The following is a 17,856-nucleotide window of genomic DNA, read 5'->3' as shown; positions in this document are numbered from 1 at the left end:
CACGGACAGACCCCCCATCTTTAATCGTGATATTTTCCCCGTAACACTAACTGATCTGGGCCAATTGACCTGGAAGGGTACTGGTAAAAACTGACTGCTCAGATCGATTATAATTTTATTATTCAAAAATAATAATGTTATAACCATTTTATAATTTAATGTATTTTTTTATTTTATAATTATAATGTTATTATTATATTATTTGAAATGATATCATTTTAATGTAATTTTATTTTTATTATTATTTTACGATTAACATTTTTTTATCCTTAATTAATCTCGTTACATTTTTTCAGGGTATTACACACAGTGTTCATTCAATTTCTTTACTTTTTCCATTTTACTGCCATAAAACTTAATGTATTGCATTGGTATTTTATGGATTCATTCACCAAATGAATCTCATCAGAAAGCATATTCTAATTTATTAAATATGACTGTATTCAACAAACAAAGAGAAAGTAGATTAATAATTGGGAATTGAAATTAAACGTTTCCAATGTTTTAAAAATGTAAAGTCTGAAAAGAATCATGGCCATTTGTAATCAGCTCCACTGAGCCGATTCTTTTTAAAAACATATAACAATCTCTAACATGGGATAGAGATTAGATTAGAGAGCATCTTTGATCATCAGTTTTAAACTTTTGCTACAGAATCTCACCTGGATTTAGATCTGGACTTTGACTGGGCCATTCCAGTACGTGAATATGTTTTGATCTAAACCAGGGGTCTGCACCCTGTGGCTCCATAGTCACATGTGGCTCTTTGGGCACTCCACTGTGGCTAATACAAAACCAAACAAGAAATGTTTTTAATTATAAAGGTAGTAAAAACAGAGACAGTTCATCTATATGTGGCAGTCTGACTGACTCTGTCTGTCAGAGAGTCATATTAAATAAGTTTGAATATAAATCCCGATGAGTCCCCTTTGTCAGATTAAAATTACCTTTTGGAAATAGCAACCCTTAAGCAGGTATTAAACATAAAATTCATCAACTTCACTTTTCTATTTTTAAATAGAAGTCAAAGTCCAGATCTAAATCCAACTGAGATTCTGTGGCAAAACTTTAAAACTGATGATCATAGATACTCTCTAATTTAAACACATTTTTAAAAATAGGTTTTTTTTATTGGTTTGATGCAATATTCTTCTTTTAAATGAGCAGCTTATTTCATTAGCTATTAGCAGAAGTTTATCATGATTAAGATAAATAAAAAATGAAAGTGACAAAACATGAAACTTTGTCTAATCCATCATTTAGTTGTTCCACTTAGTCTGTTCAATAATATCATAATCTATTGAATGGGTATGTATTTATTAAATCCATTCTTTTTGTGGCTCTAGCCAAATTTAATTTTGTAGCAACGGGTAAAATGTAAACCTGCTTGTTGCAGGTGATGCTGCATGTTTAGGGTTGCTGTCCTGGTGGAAGGTGAACCTCTGACCCAGTTTTATGATCCGTCTCCAACAGCTTTTCCTCTAGAACTCTTTTGTATTTCATCCCATAAACTCTAACCAGATCCCCTCTCTCTGCTGAAGAAAACCTCCCCACAGCATGATGATGCCACCACCATATTTCACTAGGTGTGTTCAGGGTGCTTTGTATTGTTAGTTTTGTACCTCATTTTGGGTATTATAGGTTATATCCAAACCCTGCTTTGAGCATCTCCAGCTTTCTCTCTGACCTGTTCACTGTGTTCCTTGGCTTTCATGATTTTTTATTTGTTCACTAATATTCACTAATATTCTGTAACAAACTTCCAAAGCCTTTAAAGAACAGCTGCGATTACGATTAAATTAAGCTGCACGGACCCAAATTAAGTGGACCTTTTGGGGTTTTAGAGAAAAAGGGGTTGCAAGCATATGCATGTCTCTTTTTCACTTATTTTAAGGCAGTTGTGCATTTAGTAACTCCTTAATGCGCCCAAACAAAAAGAACAGAAGTTTAGCTGCTCCAAAAGGAGCACATCTGAGAGGAAATCAGGGCTTTAAAGGTGTTCCTACTTCCTCAGCCCCATGTTTGTTTTTGACTCTGTGTATGTATGCGTGTGTGTCCCTGTGTTTGCGTGTCCTGGGGCCTCGCTGCCAGCAGTGTGCGCTGGGGAGATTACAGAGGCACGGGCGTCTACATTAACACAGCAGCTCTTAATCATTGCGCTGCTCTAATCTCATCTCAGGTAGCTGCCTTTCACAAACACTCACCAGCAAACATAGATTCATCCACCCACAAGGAGCGTGGCCTGCAGTTTAACCCGACAACACTAGCAGGATCAGCTGCATCTGACCAACTGAGGCACAAACACAGCCAGAGGGTAGTGTTACATATAATTTTGTTGTGATAGCATCAACACCTGATGAGTTTGTTAAATAAATATAAGAAAGAAGCAATAAATTGATGTGCAAGCAATTATCTGTAATTGGTTTCTGTCATCATTTGGAAATAGTGGCTTAAAAGAATGACTAAGCAAAAATTTTAATTACATTTTTTCAAGTTGTACAATATTAGAAATAGCAGTACATTTACTTATTAGATAACTTAGGTCTACCTGCATTTCTCTTCACACATTTACAAACATTTAATTAGAAAAACCTGGTATTTTTTAATTATATAATCATTTGCTTTCGTATGAATCATACAGTCAAAACCTAAGAGCCTAACATTTTGTAATATGTCAGGACACACATACCTGCAAAAGTCAAATGCACAGGCAAATAAATTTAACTTAAATGTTAAACTGATAATTCCTGGCCAGGTTTCAACAGACAAGTAGAGGTTGCAGGGACCCAAACTGATTAAGTCATTGATAGTAGACTGCAAATACAGCATGCAAGACAGCTGCAGGAGAGGGTGTGTCCCTGGTCTAAAGTGAGGGCTGGTTGCTCATAATCCCCGGCAAATGCTGTTCCCCTCCGGCCTGATCGCCTTTATGGTCTCTGCCCGGCTCACCAGCGTCCAGTTGTGCCCCTACTAAATATAGATTCACTGATACAGATTGTTTTGTTTTTAAATGCTTGCATTCCTGCTTTTGTTATGTTGAAGTTACAATTACTTTACCAGTGAATTGATAAACTGAACAGGTAACTTCACTTGTTTTTTTCTTTCTTATTTTGCATGTGTCAAAATTCACATACAATTTTAACAAATGACTATTTTTATTGCAAAAGCTGATATTGAGAATTATCATAGGATGTAACAGCTGTATGCAATTTTTAACATTATCGTAGACAATTTTCTCTCTATGCCTACCACACCTGTAATTTAGATTTCGAGAAATTTATACCATAAAGCTAAAATATCTTAAGACATCAATGCAATCATAAGAGACTGTATTTATATAATACTGCATCCGATTGTCATTTAAAGGGAAAAAATATGTAAAAATATGCTTTTAGAGATGTAAAATAGAAGTGTGCTAAAGTAGGGCAAAAATGTGCACCCTAAGATGAAAAGGACGTTTTGAGCACCAAAGCAGAATGCAAGGTGTTGGTTTGGCGCTGGAGTACATTGTTCAAGCCGACTGGTACATTTGTTTCAGTCAGGAATTGACACACGGAGCTGAATCAACTCCGGACCGCTCCTGATCAGCTCAGCACTCTCTGTTCTTTTGTTTGAATCCCCTGGTGGCACTCTGGACAATTTTTAGCTCACACCCAAGTGGGTAGTGAGTACAAGATGACTACATCAGCAGTCAGCTTCCTCTTTACTGTTTTTCTTTGGAAGGCAAAAATGTGTTGGCAGACTACAACCAAACTTTGCTCTCTTTAGGTCCTAATGTCTTCTTTCAAGACTTCCAGTTACCTTTAGACCTCCCTTCCTATGAACCAAGGAAGGAAGGTGAGCAATGCTGAGCAGCAAAAGACATATGACTAACTGCAATATTTATGACTAACAAACTAAAAAACAGTAAAGGGAAATTAACAGTAACTTATCAAATTTGAACAGATTTGAGCTGAAGCAAAACATTATACTATTACCATGAAACACTCAGTTTAACAATAAAACTAAGGTTTACACAAAATGTTAAAAGATTACCAAAATAAAAAGAAAGAGTGACATCAATGCTGTAGCTGACTAATTGATAATATGTTGAAATAAACAATGAACATATTGCTGATTTAGCTTGTCGATTTGTTAGCTAAAATTGTAGGGCATCTAGCGTGAGGTAGTTAGAGAAAACTGAAAAACAAGGATAAACGATGTTAACCAATGTTAAATTCAGAATCTAACTGTAAAAAAAAATTACAAGGTGCCTTAAAGTAGGAAACTAAAATAGTAAAATGATAGCTTTGGGAGATAGCAGCACTCTGGCTGAATTGCAAAATATCTAAAAGTACTACATTTACAAAGGTCAGAGTTTGCTTAGGTAAAATAAAAAATTAAAGCATAAACATTTAACTTTTGAACATATTAAAAGATAAAACGCATGTATGAATGGACTAAGAGAAATGAAAGGATTGTAAAAAATATACAAAAGTAATACAATTATTATGTTAACCTAATATATTGCTAAAACTTGTACATATATTTATGATTAAAAGTGTGCACTAGCTAGTGAGCTATAGATGAAATACTGCTAAGATAAAGTTAGCTATAGAAACCGAGAATCTAGTGTGAATTTACCTAACAAATGTTAAACTGTGTGGATAAGTATGAATGATAAAAGTTGAAAGTTTGTGAAGCTGGTGAAATGGCTAAATGAAGATAAAGTCCAATATTTTAGGAACATTAAAGCTACTAAATGTAAGGCAAGTAAGTAGTATCTGATTCTATACATTTAATGGATGGCTAAATATATATTAATCATTACATTTACTAATTGATATCAACAAATATAAAAGTATTTATTCCAACAATACATTACTAGGAAAGTTATTAAAATTATTTTTGTATGAAAGGTGTGTTAATAAACAGCTAACTTGATTGTATCTACACGCTAACAACAGATACTCTTGTTAGCATGTATCTGCTAACAACAGTAGCAGATACTGTTATTATTACAGAATAATAACAGTACACTGCCGGACTGGAAGCGTTTGGGTTACCAAAATAGGCTATTAAGGGAAATATATGCTGATTTGCAAAAAATCTTGGAAATAAAAAAAGCTCAGCTGCATCTCAGCCAAAGATAAATGCACACCATTGTCTGTTGTTGTTTTTCTCTTTCTGTCAATCTCGGTCTTCCAGAGAGCACCTGTCTCCACTTCCTCGTTCTGATGACTCCTGTTTGCTACATCCATGAAAGATTGGCTGGGAACATCCTCTATCCGAGAGGAAGTCATGCTCTGTGAAATTCACGCCACTCGCCCCATTTTGGGAATCACCGGTAGGACTTCCTAAAAAATAAAAATACATAAATATATGGTCTAAATAAAGCAGGGAGAGGGCAGCATGTCATGACCTGGGTCAACAGCTTTTGTTGTCTCATTGTATTTCTGTATGAATGACTTTGTCTTTGTGTGCATGCGTTTGTTGAGCAGCTGACACGTTTGATTTTGCTGATGCGACGTGTTTCTCTGCTATTCAAGGGGTTCAACATTTTTATTATTGAGCCTAAACTTTGACTCACCACCATCCAAACATCTGATTGTTCGAAGCTTAAAAAGTAGATATGTACCCATGTTAATTAAAATACTAATATTTTACACAATCAGTAATATTTAGCTTTTAAAATCTGATACAAAATAATAATTTGAAGATTTAGATTATTAAATCAAAATTCATACATTCAGTTTATCCAGTGATGAAAACCAAAAAGATAAGTTTTGGTTTGTATTTTTAAAGACAAAATAATCCACTTAGAGAATTACTTGAGAAATACTTGTATGGAAAAAAAAAACATTTAGTATTATATGGTTAAATTTAGTACATCAAGCCAAAATACAGCAATAAAGTTGCTTAAGAAATGTAAAAGTTTTGGTGTTTCTCTTCTTTCAGAAACCCTCTTGGCTTCTTACACAGGAAGAGTATTTCCACCCATGACCCTGGATTATGGACTTCAAACAAATATCAAACACATTTTTACTAAAACAACAAACCGCTCACCTCTGGTTCTCCAAAAACAGACAGCGATTTCCTCCTCCTGCTCTGTACTGAGACTGGTCTGCTTCATCAGACACTGGCACTATTCCAAAGGAATCTGATTGTTTTAAAAAAAAAAAAATCTTAATGAAAACTGACTGCTTGTAACGTTTTATCATTATGGGAAGAAGTTGCTAAATAAAAGGAGTGTAGCGTTTTAGTTGTGATGACAGTTATGGCCACCAGGGGTCAGCTTTGCACAGGATGACATACGCTTGTGATGTCAAATTAAAACCTTACTCTTTCTGCAAATGTACAAGAATTTGTGAACAAGCTGAAGTTAAATAACTTATAATTTGTTTGTTTTTTTAAATGAATACATAATCATTTCACAACATTATACAAAACTATTTATTTTCTTTGATTTTGTTGATGATGCTATGAATAAATAAATAAAAAGTGTGAATAGATGGTATATTGACCAAAAAAGCAAATGTTGGAAAACTTTATATTAACTTAGATTTTTGACAGATTATGTCATAATTCTCTGAAAAATAATCTTTTTTTTATCACCAATGTATTAATACTGAAAGAAAAAAACTAAATTATCCTTTATTAGTCCGGAACAAGAGGTAAATGTTCCAAAATAGTTAATGTCTTAGTGTCGTACATTTTGTGCTGTGCTTCTGTCAAATTCAGAGTAGATAAAAACCCAGCACTCATATTGTTGTGCGTGATCTTTGCAGTCATTCAGCATGAAGGAGTAAAAAGGCACGTGAGCCCACGCGGACCGCGGATACAGGTGAGTTAGTAATCCCTGACATAAATCCTGCCACCATGACGCACAGCAGGGTATTTTAAGCTTCTCTTCACTCTGTCCTGCACTGTCAAATGTTGTTTTTTATGTTTTATGTTTGGTGCAAGAATGGTTTTAGCAAGAGGGAATATTTTACTGCAAACACTTGATGACACAGTGTGGTGGCACTGCTGTATTTTATGTTATTAAAATTGAACTGGGAGATGTTAATGGTAGAAATGGTTAATGGCGCGTTTCGCCAGAAGAGCTTTAGGCCTTCTGGGAGGTGAGGAAAAATCTGATAGTTGATGAAAATGGAGAAAATACAAATGCTGAATAATTTTACACATGACATCATCATTTCCTGGTTTTGTCTTGTTTCCCATAGTGTTGCAGAAATCAGATGTAGGCCATAAAAATATGGACAGCCAGGGGATTGTTGTATAGAGTATTGTTCAGATTTCAATCAGTGCTGGTAAACCATTTTCAGCTTCCCGCAGCGACTGTTTTCTGTCTCACTGTATGAAAATCTGAGCTACATTCTGAAACAGAAACATTCTGGAAATCTTTATGATTGAAGATGTTAAACATACAAAACACACCACTCTCCACACATATTTGCATCTCCGGTAAAGATGTGTACAACCAACTTAAAAGAACCTGTAGTTTTTGTTAACAATGATAACTGGAGATAAACAGTAACAGCTGTTTTGAACTTTTGAATTGTTTCTCTGAAACTATTTATGTAAAAATTCAGATCAAAGTGTTTCCTGAGCAATTTCCCAACATAATATGTAATAATTGTCTTTAAATGCAGTGATACCTTGTCTTTGCCATTTTGGAGAGAAATAGGTCCATATGTGATTTTTGTACTTCTGGTAATCAGGAAGTAATGGATTAATAATACAAAAATTTGCACTAGAAAATTTACTTAGAAAATAAAGTTTCCAGTCAAACATTTTAGTGTATGTTGTATTTTATGGGATTTCTGGGGGACGCCATTAATTTAGTACTGCTAAGTCTTTTAACGATCAGTTATTTAGCAATGTGGATCTCTTTCTTTTATTGAAAAGGTGAACTAAAATAAAATTAGGGATTTGAAAGAAAATCTTTTTCAGTGTGGGAATGAATGTCAAATCTATTTTAGGACTTCTAAAATATAACCATGGCTTATATTTAAGGTGAATTAAAAGAAAATTAAATTTTTGCAGAACTGGACCAAGAGAGACTTAACTCCCCTAAGGACATGACCACTAATGTGCAGGTTGTTCATGTTTACTGGTGCATTTCAATAATATATCCTCAAATTTGATTTCAAATGAAACTCATTTGTGAATTTAATACACACAACGCTTTTAAACGTTTATGTATTTTAACTTTGATTTTTATAGTTTAGCGCAGAAATTCAGTTTCATTGAAAAAGAAGAAACATTACATAAAACAAAATTTTAATAATATCCTTTGTTGCTTAAATGAAAGAAATTACATTTTGCTTTTCCTATCACTTTTTTCTTTCACTCAACTTTCCATCAGTATGCCTGGACATTGTTATTTGTGAACAGTTTGTTTAAACTTATGCTGTCTTATTTTCATTGTACATGGAATCAGTGTCTGCTGGATAACTGTCAAGTCAGCAGTTTTCCCCCTGATGACGTAGATAATAACATTTCTTTATTAGAAATCCTTTTTTATTGAAATTATTGAAAGAAATTTTGAAACTGAAATAATTTTTTATCTCTAAACAATCAAAATGAACAGAAATATATTTTACTTTGGTAAAAATGAAATAATATTTTGGGCTTCCTCCAGCCTTGGGTCTGCATATTGACCATGAAAACACATTCTGTTTCTCAGGTTCTCCAAGATCTGATTTTTGGGATTTCTCTGTGGGCTGTAACAAAAACAAAAAGGTTTTTACTTTCACTGTAACAACAGATTAAACATTTATTTTAAGCATGTTTGTATAATTAGAACAGTCTTATTCTAAATGTTTATTTATATAAGTCAGTTGGCAATGGTTGCAGGCTTCCCCTACTGTTATTTTAAAATGTTAGGAATTAATTCTGCCTGTGCATCACAAGAGAAGAAATTAACAGCCATGTTTATTTTTTACTTATTTGTTTCTTTTTTGCTAATGCTGATTTTCTAACAGAGTTTATTTGGACACATAGCTCAAAAGTTTAAGTAACATGGAGGAAAAATGTGAGCAACAGCAAAATTGCAACTTGGTTGTAACCGATAAAGGAAAAAGGAAAGGCGATTAACTTATAAATTAATTATTTAATTAAGATAGAATTAAATAATGTTTTTAAACCATAAGATACAACAAAAGAAGATTAAAGACACTAAATTGGTAAAAGAAACTCCACAAAGTTGGATGTGTTGGTCTTTTTTTTTTGTCATTTTGTCCATGCATGTACCACAAGAGCAGCTGAAAGCCATGGTTAATCTCTGTACAATATTTCTTTAAGTTCTGTAAACGTGTTTTTTTCTGACATACCATAAAAACATGTAAAGATAGATTTTGAATATAAGCTTCATCAAAGTATAGAAGCACAAATATTACAATAAAAAAAGAATTCACAACAACACATTCATGGCAACCACATAAAAGCACAAGCATCAATACTGATGGTAGGGTGATGAAAACGAAATAACTGAATTTTTTACAATAAGTTTAAAAATGAATCAGAATGCGTTTTACACTCTAATAATCTCTAAGGCTGTTTCTTTAAAATATTTAGTTTACAATATAATCATGCAATGCAAATAATTTTAAAATCAAGAAAATAAAACTAACGAAGCTGGATTGATTGGAGAAACTCAGGAAGCTTGAGTCACCTCAGGCAGAACTCCCTTTCATGCTTGCAATAGACAGCATTTCCATGAAAAATGGATGGACACAGTAACCTGTTTTTGAACCCTGAACATTAAGACCTCTGATCTTTAAGAGCCCTCAGAGACAAGTCAAACAGTGGGCGACTCAGATCAACCATATCCTTTTGTTGTCAGGTTCAGGGAAAGTCAAGGCCAGCTCAATAAGTCTTTATCTTGGCTTTGGTATGTGTGTATTTAAGTGTGTGTAAGTCAGCCAACATATATAAACTACAGAAAAGGGGCTGAAAAAAGGACTGTGGGGCTGTTCCTGTACATGCCCATCGGCAGAAGTGTGTATGTTGAAGTCAATGTTCTGCTTAGCAGTGCCTGGAAACTTCATCTGAGTGTCGGTCGTTCAGGATGCCAGCGTCTCGCACACGGAGGCTGTTTGTCTCGACCTCTCCACTCAGCTCTGTCGCTCGGTGGCTGACCCTTAATCAGAGGAAGGTTGTCTGATGACGGATAAATCACTCCGCACCCAGGGCTGCTATCTGGGTCGCGTGTAGTCAGCTTGTCCCGTCAGAGGGCTGGCCTTTGGCCACCGGCCTTCCAGGGCTCACAGTGGGAGGGTACTGAGCTATTTGATGAGGAGGACCCTGCCCGCCATCGTCCCCTGGAGAATAATAGTCCACATTCTCTGCATGTTAATGTTTCTGTTGAGAGGCTCGGCTGCTGGTAGTCACTGAACACTGAGGAGACACTGACAGCCCACGTATTCGGCTGCCTACTCAGTTTTTCTGTCAAAATCTGCTGTAAATTCATATGTTTATCTTTCAAGTAAAATCATTTTTGATTTGAAATGATTTATATATGCAAATAAGATAATAAAACATCAGTTTAATCTTTTGTTTTTGAAAGTCTACACTGTCCAACACAGTTTTAGTTCTTTATATAAAACTATCATGATTTAATCCTGCCTTAAGGCCTACAGATCTATGAAAAAGTATTTGGCATAAATAATTGTTTCAGATTATTCAAAAAATAACATAACTAAAATAAATACAAAAGATGATTTCATTTGATAAGGGGAACACATCCAAAATCATCCTGGCCCTTAGATAAGAAGTAACAACTAATAACCGCCAGAGTTTCTTCCATCAATCTGGTCAAAATTTGTTCCACTTTACTTTGCATGATTGTTTTAATTCAGGCACTTTTGTGGGTTTTGAACACAAGTAACCATCATCTAAGTTAAATTGAAGACAGGACTTTGATCAGGTCACTCCAAAACCTTCATCAATTTAGTTTTGTTTGTTTGTTTTTTGTTTTTCAGGTATGGACTTACTGGTATGCTTTGTGTCATTTTGTTGCTTCATACGCCACTTCACAAACTCATGATAAGATTAAATCTTCTTTAGTTGTCCTTTCATTAATTCCAGAAAAGTCCAACTTAAACTGTATTTAATTGCCTTTTCTGTACAAGAGGGGAATAACGTCCTCTGAATAAATTTAAAACTAATTTTACTTGTACCTTTAGTATGCCTTTGCTTGCCAAGTCTTTTCTTCCTAATTATTAAGGGATCAATGAAATGCGTGAGTCTACTTTAAATCCTTCAGAGTAATACAAATGTTTATTATGCATTTTGAAATAGTAAATAAATTAAGGTATAACAAAAATTACATTTAATTGTAATATAAATATACTGATGTTTGCACATATTAAAATCTATAACATTTCATTAATATGCTGTTAGCATGTGGTTACAAATGCTTTTTAAAAATATACAGAAATGAATGAGTTAGTGGTTTTTTGGCTGAAGGTATACAATTCCTGAAATCTTGAACGCATTTTAACTCAAAGATTCATTAAATGTCCTCTGCAGAATTTGGGGAGAAGAACTTCAAACATCTGAACCATTTATGTTACAGCAGGAAAACAGAAACACACAGAACAGTAGGACTGAAAATCTTTGTTTAGAACCTCGGTTCCGCTCTGCAAATAATACAGGAATCATAAAAACAGAAGATATACACTTAAAAAATTATAACATCCTATAATGTCGTTAAGATTTTTAGCTAAAGCAGCAGTTTACTCTTCATTCTTTGCTGTTTGTTGAGATTATTGAGACAGATTTTAGCTGGTGTTAACATGGCTGCCTACTGGTCTGCTGAAAATGTAAAGTTTAAATATATTAAAGTGGATTAAGGCCACCAAACCATCAGTATCCTCCCAGAAAAGCATGAATCTTTACACGGCCTCTAGATCTAAAATGTTTCTATTTATATTTGAGAGTAAGATTATAACCATGACATTTGATTTAATGGTTTCAGTGTAGATATTTCTAAAGGAGCTCCATGTAAGATTCCGCTTAAAGCTCCATGCAACCTTGGCCTGCTCCGATGAATGGGTGATTAGCAGGCTTTTGTTTCACCGGATGGGAGAGGAAGCCGACGCTAATGCAATCATTTCAATCAAGTGTGCTGGAGTTGAGGACATTTATCTTGACACAAGCATCACATTATAAACTATTAACAAAAATGCATTAATTAAAAATAGAGAGCTTGAGAGTTTGCTCATTTGTTTGAGACAAATGAGTAAAATTGCAAGAGAGTTAGATGATTATTGTGAAAATAGTTAAAGTCACATACAGCTACAGTTAAGCTGATACACACATTTTCCAAAAGATAAGGCAGGTGGTATCACTTAAGAGAAAATATATATATATTTTTTTAAATTTATTTATTTTATTTTCATCTGAACAAAATTTCTGCTCTTTTATGCCACTGAAATTCTTCCATGGCGTTAAACTGATGAAATGCTTCTTTCTTTACTGGTATTTTGAGGATTATCTTTGGTGATGAGCTCCAGTTCTGTGGAAAGCATCCTTACCATCACTTTAATCTTTATATTCTCAAGACTCTGGCTTGGCTGTTCTACAACATTAAATTCACTCAGAAGAAATATGTTCTTGAAATTAAAAATGTAAATAATTTAGGCAAAATCAGGAAAATAAGCTATAATATTTGTCTAGGTGCTGTGAATGAAACACATCATTTTAACATTTTTATATGTTGATAAACTGTATGAATGGTAAATATAACACATGAAACCTTACTTATTCAACATACATAATTTTATATATATACAGTTTTGAAAATATTACAGTTTTGATTTTAATGCAGCTCACCAGATACTGCAGAAAATACTTTAGGTTTAGTTTAGTTTCTTTATTTGTAAATATTAAAAATCATGTCCTATTGAGACAAAAAAAGGAAAGAAAGAAAATGATTGACACCCTAAACATAACTTCAAAGTCTCTGATTATAATTACCAGAAATTACGGCGAATTTGAGCACAGTCTAATTGAATAATGGAGATATCAGAGCAGGAGCGGGAGTGCGGAGTGATTTACCGCCCAGAGGAGTGTGCTTATCTCTCCCTCCGTCCTATGCAGGAAACACTGGGATGTCACCAGGCAGATTAAAAGCTTGGCACAGCTGATATGGAGAGCTCAAAATGGATGGGGTGGAGACCTCTCCTGGCTGTGCGAAAAGGACTGCAGGGGAGTGTACAGTCAGTGGGTTGACCTCCTGAGTCCTGTTTGGCACGGTTTCATTCAAAATCTGGGAATTCCACTGGAAATTAGGAGGCGGAAAAATGGATTCAACATCATCTAACTTGTAAGGAATGTTGAACAGTAAGCATAGTTTTGACTCAACTTGGGCCAGGATGCATTTTTTAAACACACCCCAGAGGAAAAGAGGAATTTATCAACATGTTGGCGCAAAATTAAAATATTTTTAGGTGGGTTATTCTTCCAAAAAATAAAATTGTTAAAGTAAATCCACTTAAGTCAAGTTTGCTTCCTATAAATGCTGTTTGGCCACAAAATCATTGAATCATGACAGCTGCAATGGAAGGTATTTGCTCAAGGGCCAGAAATGAGGCACATATTTGATATTAAATGACACAACAGAGTCGAAGTGTGGTTACACATCAAAGCGCGCTGCCGGCATTTCAAATGCGCCTTCAAGAGTATTTTTGCTGCTTTAAGCAGGAGTTGATGGAGGCTGGCAGACACTCGAATTGAAGAAGTATATGCAGGCTGAAGAGAGGTGCTTGATGGGAACACTGGGAGACAGATCTGGAGGAGCAGCTGCACGGAGGACACTGGGACAAATATAGAAAGAGAACAAGAGCCAAAACATATCACACATTTTTTCCCATTAACAGCATAGGTTTGAATCTAACGTGGCGCCAATTACTTTCTCTATAGTCGCGAGAGCGTAAAAATAGGCCTGGGCTGAAGTGGCAATACAAGCGGAACGCAGGGACAGATATCTCTGTCTTGGCGGCATGTGATTTTACTCTTAAACATGGATGAGAACAACTTCTTAACATTGTCAGCTGTTTTATTATGAAATTCCTTATTTTCACACATTACCTGGTATGATATGCTGAGTGGAGAGGATTTCATTTCAAGTAAAGTATGTTTGGCAGATTTATTTTTATTTAAAATGGGGACAAAACAAGAAGAAATACATTGTTTAGATTACAGCCCAAGGTTTGTTTCCTTCTAGTACCTTAGTAGGTTGATGTCAACATATAACAAATATATGACATGTGGCAGATGTCCCCTCTGAAATACGATGTCAAGCAATAAAACACAAGAGGAAACACGACTGCATGGCAAAAGTCTGTTGGAGCCGTTTTCCCCTCACGCTTTCAGCATCCTTATCTCTGCTGTGGAGAGCTGGAATGACGGGCAGGCTTGGGGCCTACCTGTTTACACTGACAGCTTCCTCCATTGTTCCCCTTTCAGCTTCCTTTGCAGGATTTTTCACATTTTTGTGCTTGTTGTGTTTTTGTTTTTTAGTCGACTGGGATCATGAGAGCGTCCGGTGGCATTCCTGAACGTCAGTTTGGTCGGGCTCAGCAGGAATTCTTTCCTACAGAACATATTATCCGTTTCATACACACCTGAGATATTTTTAAGGGGTTTAAGCTAAACACTGCAACAGAGAGGGATCACTTTATCCTTTTACGCGAAGCTGAAATCTGATGACTTCTCTAAAATCTTTTGATTCCTTTAGTTCGGCCACAGGTTTACTGTGGAATGAAGTCATCTCCTCGTACGCTAATCTGTTTTACTACAGAAATAGATTTGGTTCAGTCCGGGTTTGGTTGCTGTTATGCAATCCGTGATAGTTCACGGTGAAGGATATGCATGACCAGCTAATACCCTCCTCCGTAATACGGTTCAATCTAATCTATTAGTGTCTACTACCCCTTTAAACTGAACTGTATTTCCAAAACCAGCACAGTGTCACTGCAAGAGTATTTTTGTGGGGACAATAAAAGCCTGTATTTGCTATTATGAGAATGTTCATCTTAGCTGTCTGAATAGTGTCCCCATCTCACATCCACTATGTTGAAAAAGCTTAGTTAGGGCCGGCTAGACGTATAAGCAAACTTAGCGATAGCCATAGATTGGCTATCACAAAATAAAATCTGTTGCAAATCTTATTTTTCTATTGATTTTCTTCAATAAGACAATAATTAACACATTTTACATGGATGGAAGAATACATAATCCAATTATGAAAGAAGCTGGTTATTTATCGAGAGTTGTACACAAGTATCTTAATGGAAAGTTTAGTGGAAGGAAAAGGTATGGATAAAAATGTTGCTCAAGACACATCAAAAACTGCTGTGTTTTTATTGGTCTGGTAACATTGTAACTTTGGAGAAAAATAATTATGGGTTTCCATAAACTGCAAGCAATATTTATAAAAAAGGACGAAAATATACATAAAAATATAGTACTTTTTGGATTTCATTACTGCCATAAATTTAACATCTTACACTTTCATGTTGAAAACAAGTGCTCCTCTGTAAGGGTCCTGAGAATTGAAAACACTTTAATCCCTATTCTGGAAAGAGGTCCTTAATGAGATTAGAGACCTGCTCGTATTTTATAAAGTGGACACTAACTTACCATCTGTCATTCAGAAAAGCTTGGTCACGTTATTTTATTTCTCAATTTAAAACAGCAGAGCTGTTTAGAAAATATCCACAAATACACACAAAAACACAAAAAAAATATGTTTACACAATTTCAGCCTTTGGTAATGATTTTGGAAGATTTTTCTTCACCACTACTAATGTTCTTCCTAAACAAAATCGATTTAAAAATAAAACATGTAATTTATCTCAATGGTTTTTGGACCAGTTCTTGGGCCTCCTATGATAGCTCCATAAGGTGTGACATACCTTCCCAAAGAGGATTTCCAAGCTTTGCACCTGCAGTGAAGATTACCTCTGAGCAAAGATTAAGCAAATTGCCAATGATGGTGTCTCCTGGAATAAACTCCTACTGTCAGTTAGCTCAGCAACAGTGGTGCAGTGCAGCACGCAATGAGAATCCATGGATCTTTTAAAAATATTTGGGACTCTAATGTTAATAAAGGTGAGCTTTTTTTTGTTTCCATTTGTTTGCAAGTTCTGTTTTGTTTGACGTATTTACTGCTTTGTACTTTGAGTGTTGCAGGTATCAGATAAGCATAGGTTTTTCTGTAAGTGCTTGAAAATACTTACATTTAGAAAAGATAGATGAAAAGTTCTACTGCTAATTTTACTCTAATCATGTGGGTTTTGTACATAAAAAATGTTTTTTAAAAATGACAAAATTATTTAAAATTTATAATGAAATAATTGAATAAAAAATGTTTATGAAAAGGGTAACAAAACGTTCTTTAGCTCTTTAGAAGCATATATGTGCATCGATGTGTTTTTCTGGCTAGCTTAGCAGAAGGTAGGTCATGTTAGCTGATGACCACTACCTGACAAAGTAAACAACATATGCTTGGCAAGAGGTTAATCAGGTGTTTACAAGAACTGTTTATGTTGCCTCAAACACAACCTTAGCAAAGCCCCTAATAAACACGCTTACAAACCCTTAAAACAGCAAAAAGTCTATGTGCTAAAATGTACGGTAAGTGAATTTCTTCAGCGGAAGAATGAGAAACAAAGGTTTTTTACTAAAGAACAGCAGCCACATCAGTGATCTTCTGACATGGCACTCATTTAGTCACTCTTGAAAGAGGGAAAGACCAAAAAACAGGCCTCTTAAATGAGGAATAATTTACTTGTTCAATTACTAGTTAGCATAAATACAACTCAATTAAATTAGCAGTCTTGTTGCATTGAAGGAAATTTGCAAACCGAGGATTAGAACAATGAAGCAAAGAAATGTTAGTGCCTTTGAATGGGGCATAGTTGTTATTGCCATGCTTCTCTGATTATTTCAGAATCTGCTGATTTTCTGGGATTTTCATTCACAAATATCTCTCAGGTTTACAGAGAATGGTGAGGGAACAAAAAAAGTATCCAGCTAGCACCAACTGTGTGGACTTAACACCTTGCTGTTGTCAGAGGTCAGATGAAAATGGTACGAAATGACAGAAAGGCAAGAGTTGCCCAAGTACTAAGAAGACCACCTCAAATGGCATAATATCAGAGTAGGAAACCAAGATTACAATTTATTGAAGCTTGCCAAAATTGGAAATTAACAGATTATAAAAACGTTGCCTGGTCCAATAAGTATTGATATCAGCTGAAACATTCAGATGATATAGGATCACATCCATCCAGTCTGGTTTCAGTGCTTCAGTCTGCCAGATGTTGGTTCAATTTTGTGGAGGATATTTTCTTATTTTTGGCTTCTTTGTACCAACTGAGCCTCAATTTAACACCTCAACTTATTTGAGTGTTGTTGTTGTTGTTGACAATGTGTGTCCTTTTATGACCCCATAACAGGTTGGTTACTTCCAGCATTTATTGCCCCCTAAGGTAAAATCCTCTCCAACTTCAATGGAGTTCACTGTTCTCCAATTGCCTATATAAATTCAAGATAATCCAACCAATTTACACAAAATCCAGATGTGTGGTGCTGCCTCTGTGTTGAATGCATGTCACAAATAATGAAGAAAATTCTGAAGGTAAAAGAGGTCCAACCTGGCACTAGTAATGCAGTGCACTTAGTAAAGTAGACAATGAGTGCATATCAGTTATAAATTGTATTGTTACTAAGACAAAAGCACAAATGTCAGTGACCCATGTAAAGATCTCAGACAAAAGGTCAGCTGTTGTTTGTTTGCAGAAGGAAAGTTATTTTATTGACCAACCTCTACTGCTGAGTTTATGGCAATGGGTCAGGAAG

The sequence above is a fragment of the Xiphophorus couchianus genome, chromosome 21, assembly GCF_001444195.1.
Source record: "Xiphophorus couchianus chromosome 21, X_couchianus-1.0, whole genome shotgun sequence".
In the NCBI taxonomy this organism is placed as follows: Eukaryota; Metazoa; Chordata; class Actinopteri; order Cyprinodontiformes; family Poeciliidae; genus Xiphophorus; species Xiphophorus couchianus.
The sequence above is the reverse complement of the archived record's forward strand: the minus strand, read 5'-3'. Positions refer to the sequence as shown.